Source organism: Ptychodera flava, chromosome 4, assembly GCF_041260155.1.
Source record: "Ptychodera flava strain L36383 chromosome 4, AS_Pfla_20210202, whole genome shotgun sequence".
Classification (NCBI taxonomy): Eukaryota; Metazoa; Hemichordata; class Enteropneusta; family Ptychoderidae; genus Ptychodera; species Ptychodera flava.
In genome coordinates this window covers 20,579,254-20,605,264 of record NC_091931.1, presented here as the reverse complement: position 1 = coordinate 20,605,264, position 26,011 = coordinate 20,579,254, and the positions used below count along the sequence as shown (strand labels likewise).

Below are 26,011 nucleotides of genomic sequence, written 5' to 3'. Positions count from 1 at the left end.
TTGTAGGGTTTCCTTTGAAAGCCGCTGATGCAAAAGCACTGAGTCAGCACTTTTTTCACAAGTTTTGATAAATTAAATAGGTGGCATCTTTGTTATTGGATCAGTAACTTCATATCTGTTGTTTATCAGAAATACTATACGTAGATGGCGTTAGAATCAAAAGTGTAATTAAATAAAAACATTTTTATCCACCGCCATTTTCTTTGGAAAGGGTTAAATTTGTATTAAAGTCATGTTAGGTGCTCAAAATCATGAGGTAATGGTCGATTGAATGTAAAGTATCTCAAAAAGCTTAAGGACAATACCTTTTTTCAGGTCATATTTTAATCCTCATCCTTCAAGCTACAAAATATGTGATTTCTAGAAAAATGGCAATATTTTTGTATTGGGTAGTCCTCCACCTTAAATCAATAATAAATGAAAGTTTTTTATGCCATTATTTGCTATTTACATACTTTTAGACAATTACCCTTTTCACGATTGAAGGTTTGCTGTCACAAAATAGACATGAACATGCTGTTATGAGCAATATAGACAATTTCATTGAAACGATTGCTAAATTTTGTAAAGGTTTTGGCCATGGAGAACGCTGCCTGATATATTCACAGCATTGTAGTTTTGGTAATTACACTAAATATGAAAAGAAAGTGCTCCTGTGTTATGTATGTGTTGCTGTTGTCTGTAATTTGACTCTTTTCTCCAAGGTTATGCAATGAGTATTTAACTTCATTGAAATGCTTATATTTAACATATAACTAGCAATTGCCATCGTGTATAGCTTATATCTACATTGTGAAATGTGAGAAAAGATGCAAATTACAAATTAGATGTGAAATTGCTAAATTTCCTTCATTTTACCATAACGGTTCTTCCAGATAAGGTAGTTAAATGTGCAAAGCAGTACCGATGTATAGGCGACATCAAAATGCTAAATGTCTATCACCACTGTACTAATCATGTCATGAAAACAGAAATTCATAAACTTTTGTCATATTCTTCCTTCATTCCTTCTTGTCCCTTATTGGTAAAAGTATTTAATATGCACACTACAAAATTGCACATATAAAACTGCTAGACTGCCACATATTAGTGTCATATCATAGTATCTTCAATGTACATGGCATTTTGTTAGCTTTGGTCAAGTCTATAGAGATATATATTCGTAAATAGGAAAGTCTTTAAATACGTTAATTACTTATAAGTTATGTAAAAAATGCTAAGCAACTTTCTCTAATGTTAAATCAGAGTATTTTCAATTGATATGGCAAGTTTAGTCAACTTTGGTCAGGTCAATCCAGATAAATATCTGTAATGAAGAAAGTTCATTACAGATATACAAACGAACAGTATCATGGTCATAATGCATGGTCACAAAGACAGACATATACAGAGAATTAAAAACATTAGTCCCACAATAGCACAGTCGAATAAACGCATGGGCTGAAAACCCTAGTCAGGGTAATACTACTTCCAACTCCTCTGAGCCCCATTCCTCATAATTTAGTGCATCCTCCGTTGCTATGTAAATGAGCAAAAGTTAAGTCACAAATTACTTCAAAAATTGATTTCTGCTTAACTATGCAACCAACATCCCTAAAACCTAATCAGATCTAGTTTCAATCCTACGGATCCAGTGTGCTTAATTACTTTACATTTGATGAAGAAGTTTGAGAGAGATCGACGACACAAATCCATAACACACACAGACATATTACAGACACACGTACAGACTAACACACGCCAAAGTATGACATAGGACCACTTTGGTGGCTAGGCCCTCCGCGTGGGCCACAAATAACGTCAGACATTGTGCACACGGAGTTAAAGTTTAGGGTCGGCAGGTAAAAAATAGGGTAGATCGGGTTATCGGAACAGCACCGTTTTTTTCGCAAAGCTGGGTTTATGGAAAGACTGTCTCGTGTCACGCATGTGTTGTAATGTGAACGGTTTATTATTGCTTTTAACAAACGTTGTGTTCTATTAATTTCACGAATATCTTATAAGATAATCGGGTTCAAAGATATATATCCGAGTCCATAATCGCTCGTCATATATTTTAGTCTATCAAACATGCTATGCCTTTATTTAACTCTCCTATTGTTTAGAGAGTGCTGATATGAACCAATGTTTAACTAAAAATCACATTTGCACTGTGACCGGAACCACTTACAGCCAGGCGTACGTCTTAGTATGGTTTACTCATAACACTCCGAAACGTCATTTGCACTTCAGTACCAGTCAAATTTGTGCTGTTTACTTTCACGTTTTAGTCATTATACTTGAGTACAAAGATAATTTTACCAGAAACAACCGAATTCATTGACAATATACTTATATTGCGACCGACTCGCTTCATTATTTACGAGACCATCGTGTCGTCTACGCTACTGAAGAGTACAGTCGCAGGTAGTGTGGCATAGTGCATCATGGAGAGAATCGCTATACGACAAGTTTCCTGTTGACCAGTTCAAGTACCCAGAGAGTGAATTACGTAAGCGCTGCCATTAATGCGCATGTCATACTATATTCCCAATTCGCACAGTGACTAAGAGCAGTCATGGCATTCTGTTATACAGAATCCAAGTATAATATCCTACTATGGGGGCAATAGATGGACTATTACCTTCTATTACCTACCGAGAAAGTCAAACTTTAGTGTCGTCATATTTAGGCAAGCCACTAACTAAAGTATTCGAGTAAACGGTGTAAGTACCTTTAAAGTATGTTATTCGTTCTGCTACAAAACGTATACCATCAAGTTTTGGTTACGACGCTGTACTCACTTCATGTTTCGTCAAGTTTCTCCGACACCGCTCACAAATTCCTCTGTAAGATAAAGCCTTCGGCATATGAAACGTCGAAGAACATTGGTACGGCAAAGAGATACGCAAAGGCAACCGGCTTACTTGTCGGAGAGGGTGGTAGGAAGAGACATGAGAACATATCGGAAAAATTATCAATTTAGATCTATTTATTTGCACCTCTTTAACAGTCAAACCGCTGTATTTGCACCATCAATATACTGGTATGATATACGCGAAATTTTACTACCACAAAATATTTCACACAGACGGTTCCGACTGGCTGTGAGAACACAAAGTCAGTGTATTTACGAGTGCACTTTAGTATATTTCAGCTAAATCTATGACAATACTCTAAATACTGGACGATGTAGTACCTGTTATTCACCATAAATTGTTCTTCATTATATTACCATGCCCTGCCTGTCGCATTTGGATTGGTCGAGCTGAACCACGTGACTGACCACAAATACACAGTAATGGTCTGTTTATATGCCCGTGAATATGAATAATAAGATTAACAACTCAAAGTATCGTAACTTTGCAGCTCAAACGTAAATCATAATCAATCACAAAATAAAATGGAGCACTTGTGGGCCAAGTTGAGATACTTTTTTCTAAAAATATTTCCAGATTTGCCAATATTTTACAGCGCGCGTGACATTTCGTCGCTTATTGATCAGTTCTGGGGCCCAGTTGTCGTTCGCTCCGAAAATTTTCGCAAATTTTGACGGTTTTCTCCGGTTTGTTGATAATATAATGGAAATAACAGACTCCGCACTGACCATTAACGTTTATTTATGGGCGCGGGCTCGAGGAAAGCCAAATTAACGGGCTCGGCAAGCCTCGCCCGTTAATTTTTGGCTTTCCTCTCGCCCTTGCCAATAAATAAACGTTAATGGTCAGCGCGTCGCCCGTTATTTCTATATTATTTTAGCAAGAAAGGCTTCAGATATCATCAACTTTTCCAGAAAGTTTGATTTAATATAAATGCTACATAATTGTGTCCTTCCAACCGATGATGCTCTACAAGTATTTTCTAAAATCGCATAGATAATACAGTTGGGGTAGGTGAATTAAAGTGTTCATTCTGGCACACCGGTACAAGCGTTGCCGCACACGACTTGTGAAAGTTATATTGAAATGAAACAAACCAAAATAAACAAACCAAACCTTGGACATACTACACTTTCAAACGCAAATGTGTCATTGAAGCTTATACATACCTCATAAATGGAAAATACACTCAGCGTACCGATAATTATAGGTAGAGGACGAACCACATTTTCTCTTTGATTGTCTTTGATTGCAGATTGTATGATGGCATTCGGTCATGGTTTATGGAGATAATTACTGTTATGCCAACAAGTGAGAAATTAGCGCATTTTTTTCTTGTAATCACTGAAAAATTTTCTAAGTGTTTGTATGAAATGTTTTTCTGCGGGAGAAATGTATATACTGATCCTTCCTTCATAGCACGCAGAATTCCTTTACTTAAATACAAATTACTCATAAACAAATTACTGGGCAAGGTTTCAAATTAATTTCTTTTCGTACGTTGTGAAGGATTTACTATGTAGTTATGTCTCTGAAACCGTGCCACTATGGATAAAATAGTCTATGGATAGAACACCGACTAAATAACTATAAACAAGAATTTCGTGTAGTTGAAAAACACATTTGATTTAGGTTATCATTTTCTGGCGACCGCCGTAATAACAGACAACGTTAAGCAATATTCTTCCTCGGCTGTACCAAACGCAGATGTTAGTGCATCTTCAAAATATTCTTCTTTTCTATCTTCTGGAAATCTTTCGAGCTGACCCATTAAGTTTGGGAAGAACGCTACAAGAGAGGTTACCGTGAGTTTTTTGTGAAAAAGGATAAGAAATACTTAAAGTCGTCGTCTTTTCCAATGTATCACAAATTTACTGTGATCGCTAATCTATTATACATGCCGTCATGTAGTCGACCACATCTGTTACGTCATATTTTTTTCATCTAAAACGATTTAATAGCTTGTGTGAAAAGAAATTTATATAATGTATTTGCAAACATAATCGTCTGTCATTGGATGTTATTTGTGCCTTTTTGTACTACATGTACTATCATGTATCTTTTATCATTCGCAACAGTCGTAAATGTTTACAAAACTTTGTCGACAGATGTTGGTGTCGACAGATGTTGGATATTAGTGCTTAGCAATTCATGTATACCAGAGGCCACTTTCGGAGGCAGTAAGAAGTCCAAGGCCAGTAACGTGGCAAAACGACTAGCAAAAACTGCAAGTCATTGGATGAAATTGTAAACAGTTTGACAATAAACTTTGGTGATAGTATAATGACTGTGAAGCAGGCGTCCCCTATGTGACATACTATGAAAGTACATTGCAAGCAGTCGTGTTGACCCACCACAGACACGATTTGACATTTCTTGACTTTAGCTACACAATACGCAATATACACTAGAGACTATTACATGATGAAGAATTTTCGGGGAAATAAAACGTACTGCTCATATTTTATTAAGCTGCATTCACATACACCTCTTGAGAGGGATTCCAAAAAGTTCTCGGAAATTTCTCAAATACCTCCGTAACAACCAAAAAATGCGTTCAAATACCCTCTTTCTGACTTGCTACAATAATAATAAGGGACTACACAGAAAATACAGGGGGAGGCCAGTGAATTTTGAGATCGTTCGCAACTCTTTGCGCAAGCATTTTTGAAGGGGCATGAAATTTGAAGCATACCTTTGGGGAAGGGTCACCATTTCTGAAAAAACTATTAGAAGTCAAGATGTCATAGTGCCTCGTCCAAAATATTAAGTCAAAATACATGGGAGTCTACTGGGCAAACTTTAACAATTTCTCCTAAAAGCAAGCTATTTCTGCAATTTTCATTTATGTTTGATAATTTATATAAATGTACTCTGCTTGAGATGGGAGGTAAAATGTGCATTTGTGTACAAGATATTTGATTTTTGGATATCATCGAAATGTTGATTCACTATAAATGGTAGTCTTTGAGAAAACTATTCTTAATTTTTTCCGATATAAAACAAGCAATATCTGTGCATTTATAGACATTTGATAATTTCTATCAATGATTAGAAATGGGTGGTTTAAAGTGCTTATGTGTACAAGAAATAGATTTTGGAATTTTACAAACAATATTGATTCAACATACATAATAGCCTATAGGAAAAGTCTAACATTTTTCCAATATAAAATTAGCCAAATCTTTGCATTTAGACATTTGATAATTAATATCAATGTACTTGCGTAGAATAGGGAGCCTTTTGTGTGCAAGAAATTTGATTTTGGAATTTCACTAAAAATGTTTATTTACTATACGTGATAGTATATGAGAAAACGATGAGTAATGGTTTTACATAACGTAACTATCTACATCTGTGCTTTAAAAGTGTTTGACATTTGATACAAATGTACTTTATTAGGATACTGTGTTTAATATTGCAGATGTAGACAACAGATATGACATTAGATTTTCACCCAAAATATTAATTAATTTCTCATAATAGTCTATGGGTAAACTATTAAATATTTCCTTGAAAAAACTTGCTATATTTATGCATTTATATGAATATTGTGAAATATTGACTTAAGCACTGTAATGCGCTTCTTGACAAACAACAATATTGCTCTCTGTACAATTACATGGCAAACTATAAATGAAAGTAAAAATTACAGCTTTTGTCCCTTTTTTATTGTGAATAGCCAATTGTACCTCAAGTAGTTGATAGAATTATTTATTGTGAAATGGGATATTATTTTTATCGATTCACTTGAAACCTTGCATAAAAGTGATTGTTTGTAAAGGTTGTAAAGTATATGCTGAGAGTTCAAATGTAAAATGACAAATTATATGTCTGTTGGGATATTGACTATGACACGCGGGGGGTTTACTGTTTTAAGTGCATGGAAATTTGGGAGGGTCACTTGTATTCTTGCAAACACTAGTGGGGTCATTATTTTTTCCTCAGCCTCATTTTGAAAAACTCTCGCCCTGCCCCCCCGTGTAATTTCTGTCCAGATCCTAAGTAAAGTGGCCTGATATTAAAATGGGCATTTTTTGGTTTGTGTGTGTGTGTTTGTGTTTCTCTTCCAGGGGAGAAGGGCAATGTGCTGACATATTTTCTATTACAGGAAAACCTCATCTCGTAAAACAATACCTTTGGCCACTTTTTCAGTGTTAGGTTCTGTATGTCGACTGCAGCGCCCAGTTCTACTCCCTAGTGCATGCAAGAATAACAATGTTCTGTTTAGCAAAGTACTTTGTGTATGTGTCAAGACCGTAATCATTATTCTTGATGGCAAATGAATTCTAGTCAAGACTTGAATTCAATATTAAACAATAATTAAAGCTGAAAGCAGCGTTGGCGGGGCCTAAGCAGTTGCCATGGTTTCAAAGTACCTGCACTGATAATACTAAGTGCAAATTTGAGCTTGAATGTTTTTTTTGTTTTGGTAAAGAAGAATTATTTCATATCATCTCGTGGATAGTATAGGTTTTTGTGTGGAATCCAATATGGCCGCCAAACCACGTGACCGAACCCTATGCCTTTCACAAACTTGATAGTACCCACACTAAGGATGATGTGAACGGAATTTCAGTTACAATGGTGGGGTGGTTCTTGAGAAGAAGATTTTGAATAGTATTCATTGGTAATCATAGGCTTATCGCACAAACCCAATATGACCGCCAAAGCACGTGGCCGATTTAAAAGGCCTTTACTCACACTGAGAATGATACAAGTGAAATTTCAATTGAAATGGTGAGTTGGTTCCGGTAAATAATATTTGAATATCAATCGGATTGTTATAAGTGCTATACACCAAATTTGAAATCGACCAGATCCCTAGGTCATCTGGAGACGCCGTTTTGGGGTGTTTTGGAAAATACAATATGGCCGCCAGGTCATGTGACCAATCGAAATTTCTTTGGTCAGGTGCAAGAGTACGTATATGTACCCATTAGTTCTGCAGGTTTGAGAGGTTTAAGTCAAGCGTTGTTTGAGTTCTATGTGAGCGAAATAGTTACAGAAGATGAACATGAAGAGGAAGAACATTAAAACTGCAGGCAGCGTTGGCGGGGCCCAAGCTGTTGCCATGATTAAAAGTACTTGCACTGATAATTCTATGTGCAAATTTTGAGCTTGAATGGTCTTTTGGCTCTTGTCGTCATTATAGTTTATGTGAAATCCAAAATGACCGCCAAATCACGTGACCGTTCTGTATGCCTTTTGCAAACTTTATAATACTCACACTACGGATGACATGAACAAAATTTCAGATCAATTGCTGGTGTGGTTCTAGAGAAGAAGAGTTTTGAATATTATTCACTGGTAATTGTAGAAAGTTTTGCAAAAACAATATGGTCGCAAAACAACGTGACTTATTGAAATGATTTTCGCAAACTTGAGAGTACTCACACTAAAGATGGCACAAGTGAAATTTCAAAGTAAATTGTGCGTTGGTTCTAGAAAAGGAGATTTTTAAAGATTAAATAAGATTTTTTTGAAAATCTAATATGGCCGCCAAACCACATGATCCATGCCTATTTCTTGAATGGGCGGCTCACACTAATGTTAATATGAGAAAACTTTCAGTTCAAACGGTACGATGGTTCTTGAGAAGAAGTTTTTGAATATTATTCACTTGTAATCACTTGCAATCATGCCGGATAGAAATTATTTTCGCAAACTTAAAAGTTCTCACACTAGGTATGATGCAAGTGAAATTTCAAATTCAACGGTGCATTGATTGCAGAGGAGAAGAGTTTTCAAGATTAAATTGGAATTTTCACAAAATTCAATATCGAGGCCAAACCAAACTGGAAAGTGCTTACACTAAAATGATACTAGTCAAATTTCAGTTAATCAGTGTGTTGGTTCTGGAGAAGAAGATTTTTAAAAATTAAATTGGTATTTTTCAAAAATCCAATGTGGCGGCCAAGGTCACGTGACCGCACCCATTTCATTTGCAAATATCAATGTTGATAACACCTCGATTTAGACAATATCTCTAGTTCGTCTAATGCCAGTGCTTCGAAGCAATTCACTGTAAACAGTGCAACCCAAAATTTAAATTGCTGTGGATGACTTTGAGTCACTCAAAGTAATTTAAACCTCCAACAAGGCATATACCCCTTGATGAGGCTTTTCTCAAGCGATGTACGCGCTGTGTTTCAAGATTGACCATCAGATCTAGAATAGATAGACGCACTTCTATAATGTTTCAAAATTTTCACAGCATACTCCTCATGAGTTAATATGGAGCAGGTCTTAAAGAATTTGCCTTCTAAAATTCTTTTTAAGCTTCAGCTACATAACCATCATGGCTACAATATATTTTTAGAAAATAGCTTCAATGATACTTTTCACACATTCGGTTAAATCACAGGAGACTCAGACTCCTTGTTTATTTAATTGTTTGTTTGTTCGTACGTATTTGTTTATTTGTTTAGTATGATTATTTCCATTGACAATGAAAAGCCAATAAAGAGTTGTATTTTTGTTTGCATTTGTCAACAAAGAACGGTGTTTATTTGTATGTTTTGTTTGTTTTGTTTACAAATATAATCAATAAATGATATTTCAAAAAGTTTCTTGCATAATCTCATAAAAAAGGCATACCTTGCCTTTTCAAAGAGTAGTAAGCGCTCATGCGTGAGTCATTGGAAAGAGTGAGTATTCACAGAGAGTGGTGGACACACATGAGTGCTTACTCCTAATGGCAAGGTCGGGTATGCTTTACTTCATATTAGGGATTGCATAGGAAACTTTTTACGGTATCATTTATTGACTATATTTGTAAACAAAAAACAAACAAAAACAAATACCCTTCTTTGTTTACAAATACGACCAAAAATACAGATCTTCATTTGTTCTTTATTGCATACGGAAATAATCAAACAAGCATAATAAACAAACAAACAATCAGATAAACAAGGAGCCTGTGTCTCTTTTGGTGAAATGTGGCCTATTGGGTGTATAGGTACAATGTTTAATAGCTTTTTGGGCCTAAGTTTGTAATATTGTTTAATTAAGTGCACCTGAACACATTTTAATGCACCGCCCATCAATACCGATGCGTAATATCCAAGGTTGGCACTGTTGCAATGGACACACATACATACAACACCATTCACCCTGGTGCATCAACATTGGTGATAAAATTACCATACCAGGGCAAAGATGTCCTCTTGTAATATTCTATTTCGTGGAATTATTTAAACAATACTTTGTCATTCATCAAGCAATAACATTTAAGAAAACAACTTAGAATTGACTTAGTGGTTTTTGGTTAAGTTTCTATACAAATCATCACCAACATGTAACCAGATGTGAACTGAATGTGCTCACGTGGTTTACAACAGGTTCATTACATAGTAGTACGCTTCACAGAACCGTCAGATATCTGTCAGCTCATTATATATGGCAGGTGTCATCAACTTTAGAACGATACTTTCGGAGTTAAATCACTAAGTGCGAAACTTCATTTGATATGCAACGGCTCAATGCTTCATTGGAAAATTAGATATCTATCAGATCAACATCTGTAACACGTTTCATCAAATTTGCTGTAATTCTGGACTAATATTACTAATTACAAAGTTCGTTAAATATGCAAATGAACCATTAATTAACTTGACACTGCTCAGTGCTTCAGGCGACAACTAGATATGTATCATACAAATATCTGTAGTAGGTTTGACCAAATTTGGTGCCGTTATTTCAGAGTTACATTAATAACAATATGTAAATGAACCCACAATTAACTTCACACTACTCAATGCTTCTCAAAACAGTGAGATATCTGTCGGATCAGTATCTGCAGCATATTTCATCAAATTTGGTGCAGTCATTTCGGAGTTATATGAGTACTTACAAAATTTCATTAAACACGCAAGTGAGCCATTTATTAACTTGACAATGCCACAATGCTTTCAGAGTTATATCACTAGTTACAAAAGTTCATTAATATGCAAATGACAAGATAATTGACATGACACTAACAGTATCATCAAAGTTTTCTGAAATTTTCATCTGTTAAAAACTCATGAAATTTTGCGCAGTATTTATCGATATATGTCAACACTGTCATTACTGTCTCCATAGCAAATCATCATATGAAAAAGATATGTCATAACTTCATTAATATGCAAACCACACTAACCAAAATCTTATCAGTTCTTGCAATTAGCATATGCTACCTGTCTACCAAATATCACTTGAATCCGTTCAGGCTTTTTGAGTTATCATGTAAACAGACAGACAGACACAGAGAAACAGTAACACACACATACACACACAGACAAACAGAAAGACAGACAGACAGACATAGGTATGACATAAACTCACGTGTGTGAACACGTGAGGTAAAATTCTGACCCACAGTTCTTGAGATTTTTACCAAGTTTACATATTGCTGCTCATTAGCACACGTTTTTGTAAATGATAACTTTATGAGAACAAATTTTTAATTGGAATACAAGAATGAGATATGTAATATTTTCCGGAACAAAAATACCAAAAATGTTCCAAAATATAATTATTGCAGTTTCGTCACAAATTGAACAAATGCTATAATCATCCCTAACAACCTTCATATCAAATTCCAAAGCAACCGGAGCATCAATTTCACAGAGAAATGGGGAAAATGATATAAAAATACACATTTGCAAAGTTCACAACAATTTGGACAAACTCAACCAATTTTACCCCTAGAAACATGCATACGAAGTTTCATACGTTAGATCATGTATATCAAATCTCAAACTGATCTGGAAAAAGGCTGTTTCAGAGAAGATTTGTTTACAAAACCACGGACAAATAGAGAAACAGATTCTATTGCCTAGTATCAAAGCAATCTGATACGCAGTTTCTGAGAAATGATTTTTAACCAACATGGGAAATATTGCTCAAAAATACAACTATGAAATAAAAATTATAAGCATAAAAACTTCACTGCATTTTGAAGAAACCAATGGAGGTCAACCCTAGAATTGTGTACACCAAGTTCAAAACAATCGAAGTAGTTGTTCCAGAGAAGATGTTTTCTACAGGAAACGGATGAAGTTGACTAAAAAGTACAAATATGAATATTTTCAATGTGATCGTACCTACCTTAAGTAACCTTAAGGAACCTGCACACTAAGTTTAAACCAAGTCTGAGCGTGGTTACAGAGATTTAGACAATTGCAGGATATTGCCTTTTTAACCTAATTTGAATATTTTTGAAATGAACATGTTCATTTAATGAAAATTCACATCTCCAACCCTAGGTGCAACTGTACACAGAATCGTAAGACTGTAGGTGAGACAGTATTTGAACTTTACAGTTTTTGAGATTTTGATATGGACGGACAGACAGACAGACAGACGGATGGGATAGACGGTATGTATGTATGTATGTATGTATGTATGTATGTATGTATGTATGTATGTATGTATGTATGTATGTATGTATGTATGTGTGTGTGTGTGTGTGTGTGTGTGTGTGTGTGTGCGTGCGTGCGTGCGTGCGTGCGTGCGTGCATGTATGTATGTATGTATGTATGTATGTATGTATGTATGTATGTATGTATGTATGTATGTATGTATGTATGTATGTGGAGGCACCGTTTGACAGTTGTTAGAGTACTGGACTCACTATCGGAGGCAGGTTAGTTTGAGGCGCGGAAGGTCAAGAGTGACAGACTCACGGTTAGGGATGATGAGTTCGAAACTGTAGCACAGTGTCGTGCCCTTGAGCAAGGCACTTTACTTCTCATGGCTCAGTTGGGTAATAGGTTATGGGTGCCTCATCCTGTAATTAGGCTTTCGCACACAGACATGGAGATGCCACTGACTTCTCAATTAAGCTCTCTTTGGTGTATATACGTATACCAAATGTATGATAATATTACTCTGCACAGATTATGTTTCTCAAACTTGTCTTTTTTAATTTAAAATGTGAAATTGATAAGCAGTCCAAGAGGGTAGTTCACCCCATATGTTCCTTTTATTTCAATCGCCCTTCTCAAATATCAACTGATTTAGTTTTGTCCCAATTTCAGTTTTGCACTGACCACGACCTATTCTTTCATTAAGGAGGCGATGACAGATTCTAGCAAAGCACAGTTACAATGCTCAGTGCAGCCAGCCATAAATGAGGCAGGAAACAGAGTAGTTAAAAGAGCATGCTTGTTGATCGCGGTCCCTGAGATGTCATGACTTGAATTACAAATTACAAAAAGTGGCAATTTTACAATAAATTTCCAGCAGTTAGTCAAAAGACCTTGGTGCAAGAGAGCAACAAAATGTAAAACCTGTGAAAAGCTTACCTTTTCCCTCGTCTTTTTTGAAAAAATACTTTGGAACATCCTGTGTACAGTCGATATCTTTAAAACCAATACCAGCCAGCATTGCTGAAATTCTTCAACACTTCCTTTGAAAGGGTAGTAGTCATGTTCATAACCCTGAAATATACAAGTACTTAATCTGTATATACATTAAGCATACAATCAATCAGACACACACACACACACACACATACACACCACACACACACAAGCACACATACATACATACATATATATATATATAGATAGATAGATAGATAGATAGATAGATAGATAGATAGATAGATAAAAAATACGTCTACAAGTAGAACCTTCAGGTCGTATTGTTCTAAAGTCTTCCTTACTTCCAATCCAAAAGGGAACTTGTTTAAAAGAACGTTTCAATGTCTCTAGTACACCTTCATCAGGCCTTTCGGTCTATTTTAAATTCCTTTCACAAAATACCATGCTTCTGCAAACTTTTGGTAAATGCATTTTAAAACATCTTTCTAAACCAACTTAAAGTTAATGGTGGTTAAGGTAGAACGCACCTCGGGACAGACATTCGGACTCTCAAACTTTTACAGTTCTCTTCTGATATACCACATGTGGGGGTTTATTTTAAAGCTCTTGATGAAAGAAAACTTTTCACCGGCTTAGTTTTTTGAAATTCGAAAATTTTTATTTTTCACCATAGGCTTAACACAGGGATGGCGGCCATTTTGAATTTCTAATATCGGTAAATCTTGGGTTATTTGTTTCTCTAGTACCAAAATTTGCACAGTGACCCCCTATTTTTATTCTTGATTTTGAAAGACAATGATTGAAAGATTCCTTGAGGAAAGTTTGAGCAAAAGTTTAAGTCTTTCACTTTCGAGGTGCATATTACCTTAACTTTCTGAGGCACAGCTTACGCTGGTTTAGTATATGCTGCACACTTTATCGTAAATTGTTGTAATTCTCAAACAATATTATGAAGGCAAAGCCCTTTGTGTCGCGCCAGGGCATAATGTTTTAAATGGTATTTGTATTGATTCATGATAAGTAACAGTAAAGGATACAATAGAATTAATTGTTACTTGCTATATACGTTTGTACGACAACTATGCTCAGTTTACACTCTGATGAAAACAGTTCACGTACACGATGTCATACCCTGCACGTATAGATTTTCTGTAATGTGTGAAAATGTTGGACAAAAATTGGCAATTTTTACCGTGATAACTACCTATTGTGTTTAACAAGGAACGTATTGTGCCATCATTATCGTTGCAGTAGTAACTACACTGCTCAACTTCCACTTGCAAGCTGAAACTGTAGCCTTCCGTCTAAACACTGGCAATGTTTGCATCTAATTATTGAGAGAGAGGGCGCTTTCTAAAATTAAATCCCAGCATGCTTTGCGAATGTTCTCGTTCACAAGTACGACATTTTCTCTTTTTTTCTATATTTTAGGCGTGATAGTAATAATTTGTATCAGTGACAAGTAGTTAATTAGAGGTTATTACTCAATATCGCCTGTTCCTTTGTCGTATCAGCATCAGTGTTATTTGTGCTGCTTCAGACACGAGACGAAGTCCAGCTGTAATATCGCAGCGGTACTTGTCCCCACAGTCCACAGGAACTGTGGCGATGACCCCAATGACCTGAGCGCGTTCGATATACGCCACAAGTACCGCTGCGATATCACAACTAGACGAAGTCGAGTGTCTGACGCAGCACAAATAACATGAATGCTGAGACGACACAAGGAACAGGCGATATTGGGTAATAACCGATTTATCATACACCCATGCCCACAATTTTACTGAATAGTACGAAGAACCTTAAATTTTGAGGCTTTTTTTACTACGCCTTGCGCATACGTTTATGTGAACAGGCTTCATTCATAAACTATACGAAGTAGTCCACATCACGCGCGACATGGCTGCAAATCCTCCATTTCTCAATGAACCCCAAGAAGAAAGACATCGGGATTCAAAAATCCTCCGCTGGAGGAACTTTTAAGGTGCAAAATGCCATTACAATTGCAGCCGATCAAAAATTGTCCTCTGCTTTAAATTTCTCCGGTTTGATCGATCGTTGTACGGCACGGAGAGGGGCAAGCATTTTGTTTGTTGGTGCTGAGAGTTGTCATGTCAACAGTCGTCGCGCGCGCGACATCGCTGTCACGCCATGCACTCACTACCTGTTCGGTAGACCGTGCCGGCTCTGTACGAACGGCAGAATGTTTGCTAAACCTTGTCGAAAAAAATACAAGGACATTGGAACATCCTGTGTATAGTCGATATCTTTAAAACCAATACCAGCCAGTACTTTAGGTCACTTTTTAGAAAATTGTTCAAGGGGGAGGGTCACTTTTAATGAACCTATGTTGGGGAGGATCACTTTTGACAGAAGCTGATTTATAGCCAATCCTTCGATTGTTTGGTGATATCTCCTGAATAGGAATTCACCACAAAAATACATTTAAGACCTTGAACAGTTAAAACTGGTGGAAAAAAAAGACAAAAAAATATGCAACAGGTGGAAAAGTGTACATCAATTATCAAATGTACATAAATGCAAAGATATTTTTAGTTTTATATTTAAAAAATGTGCATAGTTCTCTCATAGACTACAGTGTACAGTTTTAGTGAAATTCCAAAATCAAATTTCTTGTACAACCATAGACTTGAAACAACTCTAGTCTAATCAAGAACATGTTAATATCAATAATCACGTGTACATAAATGCATAGATTTACCTAGTTTTGAATTGGGAAAAGTGATTCATAGCGTTATCATAGAGTGCCAGTGATTTCAGTCTGTAGATCGTTACCATTTCCTATTTTGACTTTAATACGTCTTGGTATACGGCTAGTGCCACATGAGGGATAGAATATGGTTACTCTTTTGAAAAACTTCTTTGTTCTTTTACAGGTGTTATGTATATGTTTCGTTAACTACTTTGACTGCATCACATGCACGGATACTTTGTTCATAGTCTGTGCTGTGCTGCGTTTGTCATATACTACATCTCACCCATGATGTTTTTATAACTGATTGATATAATCACCATTAATTCATTATGCACCACTTAATGTGGCCCTCTGCTTTTAAAACAAGTCTCTGATACAAAGACCGATGAAACGCATAGTTGGAAATGCGATGTTACCTTCATGAAGGCTTCCCACTTCGGACTTGTGTAGCTGTTGAGAGCTGTTATAGTGTCGATTATGTTTGGATGCTGTTGTCCCATATTCATGAAACACTGACCACCTGGTTTCAAACTCTGGTGTATGCCTTCCATGGCAGTCTTGAAATCCTTCATTCAGTGTAAGCTAAAGTATGCGACAACTTTGTCAAATGAATTTGTATACTCTTCATATGTGGCCAGCTTTGTAGCATCGCCAACACTGTAGGTTATATTCTCAGCTGTGGAGATTTCCTTGGCTTCTTTGATAATCTCCGGGAGATGTCAAAGGCTGTTTTATGAAAAACACAGATAGATGTACAAAGATACACACACAAAGACAGACAGACAGACAGACAGACAGACAGACAGACACACACACACATATATGTGTGTATATTTATAATACAAATTATATATATATTATATATATTGTGTGTGTGTGTGTGTGTGTGTGTGTGCGTGTGTGCGTGTGTAATATAATATAAATAATAACTTCAAGTAAAAGTGATAATATCTGTTACTTAAGTTTCATGCATCCTGCAATCTTCAAACAGATGAAGTGCAAGGATTCTTAGCCCCATACTCTCGTTTATATGTTTGGGACGTACCATTCTATTTGTAGGTGGTGCTAAAATTTGATAAATAATATTTGTTTTGGTGGTGACATTTTGAAACCAACTCAGAACTCAGAACATGTGTTTAACAGCGTAGATTTGTCAGCATTGATAATGTGCAACTTTTCTGATATACAAAGATTGCATCACTTGCTTAAGAGTACATTTTACTTCAAAACAAAATGTGACAGTTCTGTACTATTTTGTATTTCTCGTTCCGTAAGGAGAAATACAGGAATAGTGCAGTTGTATATATATATATATATATATATATATATATATATATATATATATATATATATATATATATATATTATATATATATATATATATATATATATATATATAGTGTGCGCTTGTTGTGGGCACTGCCGTCACCTGTCTCCGCCGGTGGCCATCTCGGTCGTCAATGTTTTCGTCTTACGGACTTTGATGTTTGCTGTGACACATATTTTTCACGTCCCAGTGCGCTGGGAGTGTGAGAACACAGTGTGAGATCTATTTGTTCTCACACTCTGTATTGTTGCGCGACCGAACACCTCGAATGTGAAACGTATGTTGATTGGTCATTCTGCTCAGCGCCCAGTTCTCTGTACGAATTATTTGACGAATAGAACATCGCGTATTGTAACACACCTCATCCGCAGTCTGTATTCTAATTCGTCAATTGATAGTCACGTGGGATGCGTTCTTTTTGTGCTGATCCACGTAAACGGCGTCATCAGGCATCATTTGTTTGAACTGTTGCCTGCCAGGCATCAGTTCCGAAAAATGATGCCCGCTGACGTCAAAAACGACATTGACGCGAACGCGGACCGGAATGTAAACAAAGATGTCGTCTGCGGCTGATCGAAACGATAGTCGAGAAATTTCTTGGTTTATCCTACTTTCTGAAGAAGAATTGAATGCTTTGGTTTCCAACAAGGACTCGATACGGACAAAAACTATAATCAAAGGTGAATTGAACGTTTTGCAGAAGTAGACCTAGTATTGCGATCCTTTTGGGAAAAACTTTTTCTCACTGAACGACATCATAGGCCTACATGCGACACGTTTTGTGTATTGTACGTTCTTATGCATTGCTACGGATGGGTGTGTTACAAAACACATATTGACTGGCATGAGGGCAACAGCATATGTCTGTACCCCGAGGGACTGTGAGTCACCCCAAAAACAGATTGTTTCCCGAGGCCGTAGGCCGAGGGAAACAGTCTGTTTTGGGGGGTGACTCACAGGCCCGGGGTGGCTCACAGTCCCTCGGGTACAGACGTATGCTGTTGCCCTCATGGCCAGTCAATATGTGTATAATGTACAACTGGCACTATGGCGGACAGCCGACAGAACCGCAGAGTGAACAGGTTGTTCTAGATTTGAGTACGGTCAGCATGGCGTCGGCAACAAATACACGGAGGATGACCGCTTTTATGTTGTAACGGGAGAATTCAGGCCATGACAACAAACCTATCGGCTGTTTACGCTCGTCGACATATTTTCTGGAGAAGAACTGACTTGAAAGCGATACAGTTAGCGAAAGACTTCGATGAGCGAGCCATTTGCACACGAGGCTGTAGCAGACGACAGTTTTCACTCAATGTCATCAACAGATGGCCACCAGAGCTGTTTCGCAACATTTTCCTCAGATGACCTGGAGAATTTGTGGCTGACCAACAAAACAAATTTGCCATATCGGTAATATACATGTTAACGTGTTTGATATGCTCATCAATGAAAAGAACTTCATTTTTCTGTGCGGAATGATACAAATGAAACAAGAGCAATCGGGTGCTGTTTTTGATAGCATAAACCTACCACAATAAAATGCAATTTCTAAAGATATTCGAGTTGGGGAATTCTGTCTCACACTCGCCTTCGGCTCGTGTGAGACAGAATTCCCCAACTCGTGTGAGACATTCCATCCCAACCCGTTGGGGTGTGGGATTCTATTAATCGCCCATAGGTACATCCCAAATTTGTAACTTGACGGTAACTCTGTTCTGTTGTAATAGACATCAAATCAGGTCCAATAATCGTTATCATTCAAGGTAACTAAGAAATTTATCAGGTCCAAGGAACATATTGAAAATGACAAAGGCAATGGGGTCATCTTGAACCACAAAATAGTGGTGGTACCAGGTGTCCGGAATGGGTAAGAGTACCCCCCGCCAATCCTGGAACAAATACCTACCTCAGTCAACAGCAGAATATCAAACATCTCAGATTGTGAAACAACATTCAAGAAAGCAGCCCCCGACTTCGAAAAGGCGCTGAAACAAAGTGGATACACATACAAAATGAAGTACGAGCCCCCGTCACCAAGCAACGAAAACAAAAAAACGAAGCAGACGAATCATTTGGTACAATCCCCCGTTCAACAAGGCAGTGAAAACCAACATCGGCAGAACATTCCTGAACTTGATTAAGACCCACTTTCCAGAAGGCCACCGTCTACACAAGCTCTTCAACAAAAACAACGTAAAAGTAAGCTACAGTTGCTCCAGAAACATGGGAAGTATAATCAAAGCCCACAACAACCAAATACTACATAAAGACAGGGAGCAAGAGAAGTGGTGCAACTGCCGCAAAAAAGACGATTGTCCACTTTCAGGAAACTGCCTCACCTCTTCAGTAATATACAAAGCCACTGTCACCACAAGCAACGATCAGAAACACTACATTGGACTCACGGACTCAACCTTCAAACAAAGATACACGTATCACAAGTACACTTTCAAAACTCCCAAGCACAGAAATAGCACAGAGCTCTCAAAATTCATATGGAAACTCAAAGGCAACAACATAAACTACGACATCAAATGGTCAATTATCGACAGAGCTCCCTCCTATTCAAATAAAACCAAACGCTGCAACCTTTGCATAACAGAAAAACTCCATATTATTTATTCAGATAGCAAATCAACCCTCAACAAACGAGCAGAATTCCTCTCAAAATGCAGACACCGCAGCAAATTCCTCCTCATTAATAACTGACTTGCCATTGGCCACAACCGCTTATTTGAATATGCATGCCCACCTGCAACACAATATAAACAGTTCAATTCCCGCTAAACCTTCACTCCTGATGATTGCTTAGCGCATGAAACAGCCTGTAGAGTGACAACTACAAGTTCCTAGATTCTCAGTATATATATATATATATATATATATATATATATATATATATATATATATTTTTTTTTTTTTTTTTTTTTTCAGCCAGCTTTTGATAGTGTGGGGACAAATTGACCCATAGTAGGTTTAAATAAGGGACAAACTACATTTTTGAGGGTCATGTAATGTATTTTAATATTGTGTGTCATCATGACCTTGTACTATTTGATGTTCCACAGAAAAGTCAGGTGAGTGCATCAAAGGTAAGTATATAATAGTCCACTGGTGTTGTGCCAAATTGTACCCACGGGAAACTTTCAGCATAATTTAATTTATCCTGGTATACGAATAAACTGCAGGGCTCACCTAAGACACCAAAATGATTAGCAAACTCATTAGCCAAAACAAAATCTTGTAGCCATTTTGAGCAACATTTTAAAAAAATCTGATATCAAGTGTGGCAACAGCTTCTCGGCATTCAGTTCCTAATTTTACAAATCAAGATGATTGAATGTTGTTCATAATTGTTTTTACAGTAAAGAAATATTTTTCTGTTTTTATTGCATAAATTATCTGTGTTTTTATGACATTTTAGGGCTAGAGATGCTTTATTTTTGGTGGTAAACTTTAACTATCATAAATAAAATTAGGTGGCAATTCTAAAAATCTGGCAGCAATGTGAATTGTATATTACCACAGAATATTTTTGCGGCATTGAGTCTGAGTTAACAGTATAATTAGGGGTTATTACACGAAGTTTGGGCGATACCGCGTCGTATTCGAGTGATGTGTCCGTATTTTGACGAGTTGCGCAGCAACGAGTCAAAATACGGACACATCACTCGAATACGACGCGGTATCGCCCTAACTTCGTGTAATAACCCCTTTATCATACATGCATGCTTTGGTTGTGACTGCTTTCCTACAGACGCTCCGAAATTAGCGACGAAATCAACTTGAAATCGACCTTGCTTCCTCCAGGCTGTACTTACAAAAAGTTCGTTGCTAAGGAGTGATGACAACCGTATCACTTCTTGATATTATTCCGCTATCGGGCCATTCCACTTCAAAGGAGGGTTTATGGCGCACTTTTAAAGCGAACAATTTAAATATTACGATGTCGACACAGGTTTTCACAATTTGAACAAGATGCATTTTTAGTTTAAAATGACGTTGGATGTAAAACATAGACTGGAGTGTGTAAAATGGGTGTGTTTTCGTGTTTTGATACATAACCTCATCCCTGCGTGATGTTATGAGGCCGACAAAATCGCGTCAAAATACTCGCGCCACGCCAGCGTTCGATTTCAAAATCGATCGAGTATGAACAGCTGAGTGCATGGAGCAAGCAGCTCTGCGAGCCGACATCTATGAATGCACACTGGATATATACCGTACCTGTCCAGTCACTTTATCTCGAAGAATTATACATGTCCTCAGACGTCAAATATGCCGAATATACCTTCTTAGTAAGCGGATTAGGGAAAACATGAAGTGAGTACACTGTAAGCTGTAGTGTCGTAACTCGTTCGTGATTTTGTTGCTGTACAAATAAAACATTTCAAAGGTATTTACATCGTCTGCTCGTATATTTTCGTTCCTGGGTTGCCTAAATAGAACTAAACTTCCTTTAACAACCTAAGCGAAAGTTTGACTTTCCTAGATCTTACATTGTATCTGAAACCCGCACCGCTGCCACTAGACACGATCATGACCTGTGAATCTCACTGACAGGTACAAATCGGAAATATTATGTGCACCTCCAACCTTGTCTGTCGCGAGTATTTTCAGTGCGGTTGGATTTTTGTGGCTCATTTACGGCTGAAAACGATGTAATTCACGACCCAGATACTTAAGCTCATCAACAGGAAACTTGTCGTCGTAAAGCGGTTCATGATGCACTGTCAACGGATATCTTACATGTAATCTTCAGCAGTGTAGACGACATGAAAACACTGTACCGCCACAGGGCCGGCCGTGCACAATGACAGGTTTCGGCAAATGATACAAATTTCAATACGTTTGTTTGTATGTTTTGGTACATTTGTACTTGTGCCTAATTGCAATGCCCATGAAGTCACTGCAAACAACAGAGTTTTGACCATAATCATAATGACGTTTCGGATTGTCATTTTCTTATTCGCTCAGCTGTTTTATATTACATATACCAACGAAGGTCATGCATACCAACGAAGGTCACGCGTACGCGTCGCTGTAAGTAGTTCGGTTACAGTGAAAATATAATTCGTATTTTCACTAGTTAAAATATTGGTTCATATCAGTACCGTCTAAACAATAGAAGAATGGCAATACAGGCATAGCATGTATAATAACAGCTTATCATAAGCTACAAGCTCCTCATCATGTGTAGCAAATTTATGCAGTTTTTAAGCCATGACAAAACTTTCACAAATACAAATTTTCCGTGCAGAAGAAAGCATTTAGTAGCGTAATGGCAGTTTAGATACAGTTATTGTGGTGTTAAAGACCTTGTTACATCCGATGACGTAGTAACTAACCGATTATTTATCAAGCCCGATAACGTTGTAAAAAATTACCGATAACGTATAAAATCAACCGATAACGTAGTAACGAACCGATAACGTAATAAATTTTTCTAACCGATAACGTAGTAAAAATTTACCGATAACGTAGTATTTTTCGTAACCGATAACGTATCAACAAATTTACGGATAATGTATCAATGAACCAATAACGGATTAAATCAACTGATAATGTAGAAAAGTCAACCGATACAGCATCAAACAAACCAATAACTATCAATGAACTTATAAAACTCTGATTCAGCGATTCAAGGGGAGCAATAGATCGATCTATTTATAGATAGATAGATATAGATGGATAGATAGATCAATGAATCGATAGATAAATAGATCACTCAATCGATTGATCGATCGATCTATCTATCGATGTTTGATAGATGGTCGGTCGATCGATCGATCAATTGATCGACAGATAAATTGATGGGCAAATCGATAGATGGAACGAAGGATCTATCATTTCGATAGAAAGATCAATTAATTGATAGATTGATTGATCGATTCGACAAATTGGTCGATAGATAGATATAAAGTTCTATAGATCGATTTGTTATCACATTGTCTCGTACCCAATTTTCTTTTTTTCTATCTATTTTTTCCGTTTAGCATAAATTGTTACAAATTTCTGCTGCAAATTGACAGTTTTCATGGTAGTACCAACGACTAAGTTGATCTCAATGTTGTCAAACTACTGGAATCAATTGGTTTGGGAAGTTGTTTCTAGTCTTGCTATAGTAGCTATAACAGTCTTGTTCTAGTTGAGTAAAATTCAAAGAGATATTATAAGTACTGATGAAACAAAGGCAGGGGAATGAGCGGCTGTTGCTTTACGTAGAGAACCCTACCGCAAAAGAAGACTATTATGAGTATTCAATTCAGACAGAAAGTATGGTAAACCTGTGTAAAAGCGAGATTCGAAACAACTTTCCAAACCCATTCCAGTAGTGTTGCAACAGTTAGATCAAGTTAGTCGTCCGTGCTGCAACAAAAGTTATACAGGCAAGTCGTGGGAATACTTTTCACATATAAATGTGATTATCACAAAACATTTTTTTAACAAGGTAATCGGACCAGCTACAAAACAGAATACCTTTTTTCCTTCGGGACTGTTTTTTTGCTGTATCTAAGAAATATAAAAAGTTTGTTTCTCATCCTAGACATGTTGCAGAAATGATGCGGTGACGTCGGTTTTTTTCTTCTCAATTTGTTTTCTATTTTACAACCAACAAGAGCGGGCAAAAACATGAAACTGACATAGGAATGCGCGCAGAGATAAACGCACAGTGCTGCTTTAGTATTTTTGCATAGCAACAGTTCTGCGGTTTGACTTTTAGTGCAGCAATGCACAGTTTTGACAGCTGAATATAACAGTGACATGTGTGTACAGTTCTGAATGGAATGTTAGTGTCAGTTATTTTGTTTACAGTTCTGTTTTATACAGCACTGTGTTATGCACTATCGTCGCGTATTTTCAAGGTTTTTTCATTTTATTTCCTCATGAGCAATAGAAAGAAGGTTGACGCGACGGGTCTGAATTGACGTGCGTGAGGATGAGAAACAAGCTTTTTATTTTTCTTGGCCTACGCGTTTTTTTTATCAGCACTATACCATGTACGACTACTCAATATTTTTGCGATGTCTACGTAATCCTACTTAAAATAAGATGTGACTTTACGTGAATCACGACAGAAAGGATAAAAAGAAAAGAAAAATATTGTCTACAAAATATGTTGACTTGGCCTGCCTACTGGAGTGTCTAGCAAAATTAATGAATTTTGATTATAAGGAGTTCAATTGAACAATGAGTCCAGATTTACCTGTAATTCAGTCCCAGAATGAGAGTTACATTGTAAAGACTTATTGTCATTTTGATATACTGACGTTGTAACGGAATTTTATAATCGGTCATGTTGAAAACTTTTTCCAAGTCCTCCCAACTTAGAAAGTGTGTCGATAAAGACACTCAAATGTGTGTTGTATCTTTAATTCATTCTGCAGGAATACTTATTAATTAGGTCGCATTTCCCTGATAAAATTCGATTCGTGATGTCTGAATAATATCACGAAAACAGTATACTCCAAGTATATTTAACTCTGAAGGTGTAACTGATTGATTTTATTTAAAAAAGAAGAAGGATAGAACACACATTTATGTTCAGTTAGTTTCCATTTATTAATACTTTATCGATCGATTGATAATTTATTTGTTGACTTGATGCCTTATCAGTTGGTTGGAATCTTTACTTTTTAACTTGGCTAGGTTATTGGTTGATTTGATACATAGTTGGTTGATTTAAAACGTCATCGGTTGATTTGATACGTTATTGTTCACTTGGCTACATTATGGGTTGATTTGATACACTATCCTCTATTTATCTATCCGTCGATCGCTCTATCTATCCATCGAATAGGTCAACTGGTCAATTTTAATAGTTCTCCTACTTTTGAATTGACAATTATTGCTTTGATGTTAAGTGACCACGCAAAGTTGCAGTTCTCAAACGAGATGCTTTGAAAATGTATAATTTTTGTGCTTACTGCAATTATTGTCGACAATTTCCCTTGCTGTGACTCTTAATAATTTAAAACTGACAATACAGCTGAATGCCATTTAAATTGGAAGGCACTAGTACCCATAAGACCACCCAAGGTGGTTTCTTTTAACCTTCATTGTGTACTGAAGAGGTCCTCATGTATAATTAGATGACCTTGATTTGACCTTTCAGAAAACCTCAGTTGTTCTTCTTTTCCCATGTATTATGACTTGTTTTAAAATTATTGTTTTACTATCAAACTGAATAGATGCAGGCCAAATTTTGATACAAGGACGAACGGGTCTCACAAGGCAAAGCTAAGCCCCAGTGTTTTGTAGTATCAATGGCAACAATATTTGTTTTACGTACCAGGGAATTTGTAACTTTGTAGAAAGGAGAGAAACTTGTTTCACCACATTACAACTTTGTAGGAAGGAGCATGGCAAGCATGGCAATATTCTTGAAAAACCCATATATATAATATATTATATATATATATATATATATATATATATATATATATATATATATATATAGATATATATATATATATATATATATATATATATATGGGATATATGGGATATATGGGATATACATATATATATGGGATATATATATATATATATATATATATATATATATATATATATATATATATATATATATATATATGGGATATATACCAAGATTTACTTGATCAAAGTTGGCAAAACATGCTATGTACATTGATGATACCAAGTTAAAATAAAATTGGAGTCTGGTTGCATTTTCATGTCAGCTAATTTATAATTTGCACATCGAATGAGCCTTCACACTTTGGCATATTTAGTTTGAAGGACTTGGCCAAAGGTAATTACACTTGCTATA

At 36.5% G+C, this 26,011-nt stretch overlaps 1 long non-coding RNA gene across 1 annotated transcript in view; it reads right to left on the bottom strand.

Annotated features, from left to right (window-relative positions):
* Nucleotides 1-3,768: 3,768 nt before the first annotated feature.
* The window catches only part of LOC139131142 (uncharacterized), a 32,547-nt gene continuing 10,304 nt past the window's right edge, over nucleotides 3,769-26,011 (bottom strand). Inside the window, exons 2-4 of the long non-coding RNA XR_011552058.1 lie at nucleotides 16,304-16,613; nucleotides 13,151-13,285; nucleotides 3,769-4,646 (exon numbers count right to left, since the gene is read on the bottom strand). This is a non-coding gene — a long non-coding RNA (uncharacterized lncRNA). The remainder of the gene's footprint in view (nucleotides 4,647-13,150; nucleotides 13,286-16,303; nucleotides 16,614-26,011) is intronic.